We start from the raw sequence: 7,860 nt of genomic DNA on the forward strand, positions 1-7,860 counted from the left end.
CTGAGCGGTCAGCACAGAGCCTGACGCGGGGCTCGAACTCAGGGACCGCGAGATCATGACCCGAGCCGAAGTCGGACACTTAACCGACCAAGCCACCCAGGCGCCCCAATGATGCATATTTTCAAAGAAAATTTTGCACCACAGACACAAAACTGAAAAAAAAAAAAGGAAAAAAGATTATAAAATGGTGCTTTTCTTGGGATTATATGTGATTTTAATTTTCATTTTTTTTAAGTTTATTTATTTTGAGAGAGAGAGCAAGCATGAGCAGGGGAGGGGCAGATAGAGACAGAGAGAGAAAATCCCAAGCAGGCTCTGTGCTGTCAGTGCAAAGCCGGACACAGGGCTCAATCTCACGCTGTCAGATCATGACCTGAGCTGAACTCGAGAGTCGGACGCTTGAACTGACTGAGGTACCTAGACACCTGAAAGAGAGAGAGAGAGAGAATCTTATTTGTTGTTGTTGTTAATTAGTTAAATATTTATTTTTGAGAGAGAAAGAGCATGAGCAGGGAGAGGGGCAGAGAGGAAGACACAGAATTTGAAGCAGGCTGCAGGCTCTGAGCTGGCAGCACAGAGCCTGACATGGGGCACAAACCCATGAACCATGAGATCATGACCTGAGTCAAAGTCTAACGCTTGACTGAGTCACCCAGACACCCTGAGAGAGAGAGAGAGAGAGAGAGAGAGAGAGAGAGAGAGAGAATATCTTAAGCAGACTCCACGCTCAGCACAGAACCCAACTCAGGGCTTGTTCCCGCGACCCTGGGATCATGACCTGAGCCAAAACCAAGAGTCAGACAATCAACTGAGCCACCTAGGTACCCCTCTTTTTTTTTTTTTTTTTTAAGATTTTAAGTAAGCTCTACACACAGTGTGGGGCTTGAACTCACAACCCCAAGATCGAGTCACATGGTTTACAGCCTGAGCCAGTCGGGCGCCTCAGAAGTGTTTTATTTTTTAATTAGAAAACAATGTTTAAAAACCGTTATTCGTTTCACATTTTGGCCTTCCTCCCATCATTGTTACTGTTTCTGAGAGTGTGTGATCCCTGAACAGTTTACGTCAGAATCCTGGCAGATGCACAGGCAGATGCACACTTAGGAATCAGAATCTGCATTAACCTAGCTCAGGTGAGCCTTCGCTGAACACACGCTGAAGTTCGCAGAACCTCTGATTTAGCAGCTAGGAAAGAAGAGAAAAACCTGCATTTCATATTAAAGAACAATGGGTCTTAAGAAAGGCACTCCCACTCGTGGCCAGAAGATGGCGCGGGTTTCCCATTTACCCGATTCATATGCCGTTAGAGGGAAATCTTGTTCGGAAGAAATATTTTGCTCTCATTACAGAAAGTCAGAGGGGTATCCCCACCCCGAAATTGTGATGAGAAACAAGAAACTAGAATCTTTAATAACAGGTAGGATTAGGTATCCTGTCTCCATAGAAACCACTCTTCGCCAAAGAAAGATTAGATTAGGAGATGTGTGTGAGAATAGTACTACACCCTAAAGGAGAACTGTAACCAATCCCTTGGGGGTTTTTTGGCTACAAAGTCAGGGCCAGAATAGGGTGGTCACTGTGGAATTTAGAACAAATTTAAGAAAAGGAAAGGGAGAGGGTCTCTAGTTCCAGGGCATGTAGAGACGGACACAACAGACACCCTAGGCTATTGATTCCACTTGGCCAGCTCTCTTCTTTTGGAGTCCTAGCATCAGTGGGAGCTGGGGGGCAGAGCCTCCCACCTTGGCACCTCCACTGAGGAAGAGGCAAGCAGTTATGGGAACCCAGCACCCTCCAGCACCCTCAAGATGTGCAAAATGCCTTATCCTTCAAGACGCAGTCCCCTATCACAGCTTCCAACAAACCTTGTGCAGACCTTCCCCTGCAAGTTTGGCCGAGCCTTCTCTACCATTCCTAGAACTCACTGCTTGGCTTTATCTTTTCAATTAACACTTTATGTTAAAATTAATCTGTTTAGAAGATCTAGCTATCCCAACAGATGCTACGCCATGAGCTATTAGCAGTAGGATATCAGCCACCCCTCTCCCACATATCAACAAGAGACTTGGGGGGAAATACATTCACAATTGCAATGACAATAATTATTACCCAGAAAAAACGTTAACAAAAAAATACGTAGGACTTATTGGGGGTGGGGGGGAACCTGCCAAGCATTTAAACAAATGATGAAATTAACAACATTAATAGCAAATATTTGAGGCTTACCATGCCTGAGGCACTATTCTAAAAACTTTTGCATGTTTCACTCCATTTTTTTAATGTTTATTTATTTGAGAGAGAGAGAGACAGAGACAGAGTGTGAGCAGGGAAGGGGCAGAGAGAAAGGGAGACACAAAATCCGAAGCAGGCTCTAGGCTCTGACCTGTCAGCACAGAGCCCAACTCTGGCTTCAAATCCACGAACTGCAATTTCATAACCTGAGCCGAAGTCGGAGGCTTAACCGACTCAGCCACCCAGGCGCCCCATCATGTCTTACTCCATTTAATCCACAACCTGTGAGGTAGGTACCATAGTATTTCTAGTTTTACGGGAAACAGAGGTATAAAGAGGTTAAGTAAATTGCCTGATGAGATCTCATCTTCATTGCTGGAGAGCTTCAATTATGCATAATTCTTCCCCAATTGCTTTTTTATATTTAACTCAAATCTCATCAAAATCCCCAAACAAGGTAAGGTCACTGATGTAAGAGGTTCATATTTTATGTAAGTACATGTATGTGTAGAAAAATCTGAAAGAATGTAAACAGGTTGTTGGAGGTATCTTGGCTTCCCTATACGTCCTTGTATTTAACAGACTTGTTGCAATGTGCATGTATTCCTGAATTCTAAGCACTGGGAAAGGTACTTTAACTGAATTATCTCAAATTCTCCCAACACCATGAAACAGGTATTATTTTGCCTACTTAGTAGATTCTTAGAAAGTAGCTCAGAGAGGGTAACCAACTTACTTGAAGTCACACAGTTGGTAGAGTGGTCGTCTTAACCCAACAGCCCGAATCTGGAACCAGCTCTTCTGAGTGAGCATTACTGCATTCCAAGAACACAATTACTGTGCACAGTGATGAGTGGCTGAATAGCACAAGTCCCAGGATGCTGGGACTCGGATCCTAACTGATGCTATGGAGTCCAATAAGGTACTTCTTAGAGGAAGTGTCATCAAAGCAAAACTTTGTTAGAGCAGTGCTTGGCACATAGCACATACACAATAAATATTTGACAAATGAGGGGCGTCTGGGTGGCTCAGTTGGTTGAGTGTCTGACTCTTGGTTTCGGCTTAAGCCCTGCATTGGGCTCCAGGCTAACAGCATGAAGCCTGCTTGGGATTCTCTCTCTTCCTCTCCCTCTGGCTCTCCCCCATGCTCTCTCTCTCTCTTTCTCTCAAAATAAATAAACTTAAAACTTTTTTGACAAATGAGTTGATTGACCTAGAAAGGAGGGTAGAATTTGGGTGAGGAAAGGCATTCCAAGCAGAATAAATGTCAGGGCTGTGTTTCAGCCAGAGAACTCCAGGCTGGTTTCCTTCAGCATTCTGCTACAGGTCCAAGAACACCTTTCCTTTCAGGTTTAGGGTTGTCCTGGCAGGTGGCAGGGTGTCAGCTTGGTAATCCAACTAGAACCAGGCAAAATCTTCTAACCTCACAGGCAGGTCAAGTCTAAAGAGCTGGGCAGACTCTAGATGAACTGGTGTCAGGCAAGGAGCCCAGTACAAAACTCACCCTATTTGCCCAAACCTCCTGAGTAGTTTGTCTTAAAACTATTCAGGCGTCGGGCACCTGGGTGACTTAGTCAGTTAAGCATCCGACTCTTGATCTCAGCTCAGGTCATGATCTCATGGTTTAGTGAGTTCGAGCCCTGCCTGGAACTCTATGCTGACAGCTCAGAGCCTGCTTGGGATCCTCTCTCTCCGCCCCTACCCTGCTCACAGGTCTCCGTCTCTCTCAAACATAAATAAAAAAAAGAATTAAAAAAAGAAATTATTCAGGCACACCACAAAGTGTGGGTCAGGTGACCACGATGCCATGGCCTTCCCTCACCTGCCTGCAGCTATCAGGTGGGCACTTGTGCAGAGGACCCAGCCCTGAGACTGTCCAAAATCACAGGGGAAATGGTGGAAAATTCACTGCCACCATTGCCAGTAAGAGTGATTTGTACATGTCTGGAGGTTTTCTTAACCCCCCCACTTGGGTTTCATACTATTTCTGGCATGGTCTTTAATTCCTGAAGCTAGATTGAACTTTTTTTTTTTTAGTGTTTATTTATTTATTTTGAGAGAGCGAGATAGAGAGCACGTGGGGAAGGAGCTGAGAGAGGGAGACAGAGAATCCCAAGCAGGCTCCATGCTGTCAGTGCGGAGCCTGATGAGGGACCCGAACTCACACGCTGTGAGATCATGGCCTGAGATGAAACCAAGAGTTGGACGCTTAGCCTACTTAGCCACCCAGGCGGCCCTCAGCTAAACTTCTTACGCTTAATCTCTTGGCCTCAAAAACGCTAGGCAGCTGCATTTCCTGTGTGTCTCCTTATAACTATAGGAATCAGCTGTGTGCTTGTTTTTAGGATTAACATGCTGAGTACCTCTCCACTCCATTCATACAATCATAAAAGAAATGCCAAGAGGAAGCCATCCAACTTCCTGGAATATTGGAAATATTAGGAAATATTCCAGTCAGTGGAGTGCACCAAATGTTCTTTCTTACAGCCAAGGAGTTTTACACCAAAAACTGAATGTAGACATAGTAACGCTAAGCATTCATAAGTTTTTGACATGGTAATTTTGACCATAATTATTTTGGCTGTCTCTCTTATTGAAATGTATTGAGATGTAAAACAAAATGTAAGTTGAACTCTCAGATTAAGTTCCATTAATATTGTTAGTGTTCTCAAATATTACTGGACAGAATAAATAAAGCAATATACATTTTTTTTAAGTTTATTTATTTTGAGAGAGAGCAGGAGGGGGGCAGAGAGAGAGGGAGAGAATCTCAAGCGGCCTCTGCCCTGGGAGCAGCACAGAGCCCAACATGGGGCTCAAACCCACGAACCTTGAGATCATGACCTGAGCCAAATCAAGAGTCCGATGCTTAACCGACTGGGCCACCCAGGTGCCCCAAATAAAGTACTGTTACCATAAAAAACCCCCAACTATTCAAGCCCACGTGCCCTCTGGAAGGTCCCTGCAAACCCCAGAGGCAGCAGCCTCCAGCTGGCAACCGTGTCCTCCAGGGCAACCAACAGCAACTCCACCTTTACAATAAATAGGCCTTGATTGGCCCATTAAACCCAGGGCTCAAGGCTCAAATATTTCCCCCCCCCCCCCAAAACTGCCAGCACACAGGGCTGGGAGGTTTTACTCCTTTCAACACCTAATCACAGTCCCTTTATTATGCTTAATGCAAGTGGCAGTTAATCTCTTAATATCAACTATACAGTGTTCAGGGTTTCCTTTTTTGTCTCCTGTTTTGTGTACTCTTCAAATTATTGGAGCCAGGATCCTAACAAGCTCCACACAGGCGGCATTCAGTTAATGCAATCAGTATTGTAGGGCCACGGGCAGGCCACCCAAACGGGCCACTATGACAGAACACTGACACGTGCCTCGGTCCCGCCGAAAGCAGGAAACAAATCTCCACAATGAAAGGTACTCTCCCTTTACTAAGAAGTAAAAAGACATCCTTATCCCCGAAGAACTTTAAATTAAAAATATTTCTCTTTATTTGATGTTTATTTGTTATTGAGAGAGAAAGAGCACGAGCGCGGAAGGGGCGGAGAGAGAAAGGGAGACACAGAACCTGAAGCAGGCTCCAGGCTCAGAGCCTGACTCTGGGCTGGAACTCACAAGCCCAGAGATCGTGACCTGAACCGAGGTCAGACGCTTAACCGGCTGAGCCACCCAAGTGCGTCCTCCCTACCCCCACCAAGAACTTTAAAGCTACCAGAGCTTAGAAACAAAACTTGTTACTTTTTCCCTCATCTATGTGAGCCCAGATCCCACTTGAAATCCTTACTAATTGAGGGGGGGTGTGGCTGGCTGGGTGGGTAGAGTATGCAACACTTGATCTCAGGGTCAGGAGTTCAAGCCCTTTATTGGCTTCGAACCTAAAAAACAAAACACACACACACAAAACAAACAAAAAAAGCCTTTACACATTAAAGCTCCCAAGCATCCCTTTTCTTTATCCCACCAATTCCTCACAAATTAATTGTCTCTGTGTCTAAAAAGTACAAACTCTGCCTGCCTGGGTCATTTCTTAGGTCTCATTTCATTATTGGGCCTCTGTACACACGTAATAAACTGGCACTTTCTCCTGTTGACCTGTCTCATGTAAACTGAATTCTCAGTCTAGCTCGAAGAGCTTGAAGGGCAGAGGAAGAATTTTTCTTCCTTATAATATGTTAAGTTTCTTTTAATGATTTAAAGATTGACATTTAATCTTTGCCCCCCAACCCGCCTTTCTTTTCCCCTTGATATTTATTTGTTAAAGAAACAAGGCCATTTGTCTGGTCTGGTTTCCATCATTCAGAATACGGCTGACCGCATCCCTACCCTGTCACTCAGCATGCTACTCCAGCTCATGTATTTGACCTAAACTGCAACTTACATTCAAACACTTGATTGTGCTATTTGATTTTAATTTTTTCCATTTGAGTGATTTTACTAATAATGCCAGAGAGGCAGAAGGAGTTTTTTAAAAAGACTACATACTGTGAAAAATTGACATGACTGGAGCCATTTAAAAATATGGAAGGGTGCCTGGATGGCTCAGTCAGTTAACCATCCGACTGAGTTTTGGCTCAGGTCAGGATCTCAAGATTTGTGAGTTCGAGCCCCTCATTGGGCTCTGCATGGACAGTTCGGAGCCTGCTTGGGATTCTCTGTCTCTCCCTCTCTATCTGCCCCTCCCTACTCATTCTCTCTCTCTTTCTCTCAAAATAAATAAACTTAAATAAAAAAAGAAATATGGAGAGAGATAGCACACCTGCCTTTGGTGTAACTGGACCAAAACCTCTGGACCGGGCAGTATAGCAATTATTTGAAGCAACTGTCTGAGAACTTAGCAGGACAAACGTCCTGATCACAAGCCTGATGGTTGTGGACTTTCTGAAGATAGAATCTATAGTCAATGTATAACCCAGAGTAGCTTAGCTGTTAAAACACCCATTAAAAAAAAAATTTTTTTTTAACGTTTATTTATTTTGAGACAGAGAGAGACAGAGCATGAACAGGGGAGGGGCAGAGGGAGAGGGAGACACAGAATCTGAAACAGGCTCCGGGCTCTGAGCTGTCAGCACAGAGCCGATGCGGGGCTTGAACTCACGGACCGTGAGATCATGACCTGAGCTGAAGTCGGACACTTAACCGACTGAGCCACCCAAGCGCCCCAAAACACCCATTTAAAAAGAAAAACAAAAACACCTTGTTTTTCTTTTCTTCAATTAGGGTATTGCTCCCTTCCCCCTCCCTTGCTTTCACCCTACAATCAGGACACTCTCTGCACATTTACCTCAGTCTCTGCTCCCGGAATTGCAATTCTTTGGTCCCACGTAAACATCCCTCTGCCTCTCATTGTGGCTCTTTATTTTGAGGTTAACAGTGCTTTTCCAGTATCCCACACACATTTAGGGGGCAGTGCTGGATATCGAGACTTCACTGCTTATTAGCTATATAACCTTGACTGGGTCAACCTCCATCTGAATCTTGTAAGTCACGCCTGGGGAGCGCATCCACCCAGGACCCCAGAGTCTCCAACTCAGTACAGCTCCCTGAACTCCTGGTCCCCCCCACCCCCCTTCATTCTGGAGACCGTCAATGGTTAGCTGCCCTGTGAGTACCACCAGTCTC

The 7,860-nt window shown here is 44.8% G+C and overlaps 1 long non-coding RNA gene across 1 annotated transcript in view; it reads right to left on the reverse strand.

Annotated features, from left to right (window-relative positions):
- Positions 1–277: 277 nt before the first annotated feature.
- Positions 278–7,860, reverse strand: part of LOC123379640 — a 37,534-nt gene continuing 29,951 nt past the window's right edge. Inside the window, exon 3 of the long non-coding RNA XR_006584352.1 lies at positions 278–425. This is a non-coding gene — a long non-coding RNA (uncharacterized LOC123379640). The remainder of the gene's footprint in view (positions 426–7,860) is intronic.

The sequence above is a fragment of the Felis catus genome, chromosome C1, assembly GCF_018350175.1.
Source record: "Felis catus isolate Fca126 chromosome C1, F.catus_Fca126_mat1.0, whole genome shotgun sequence".
Taxonomy (NCBI): domain Eukaryota; kingdom Metazoa; phylum Chordata; class Mammalia; order Carnivora; family Felidae; genus Felis; species Felis catus.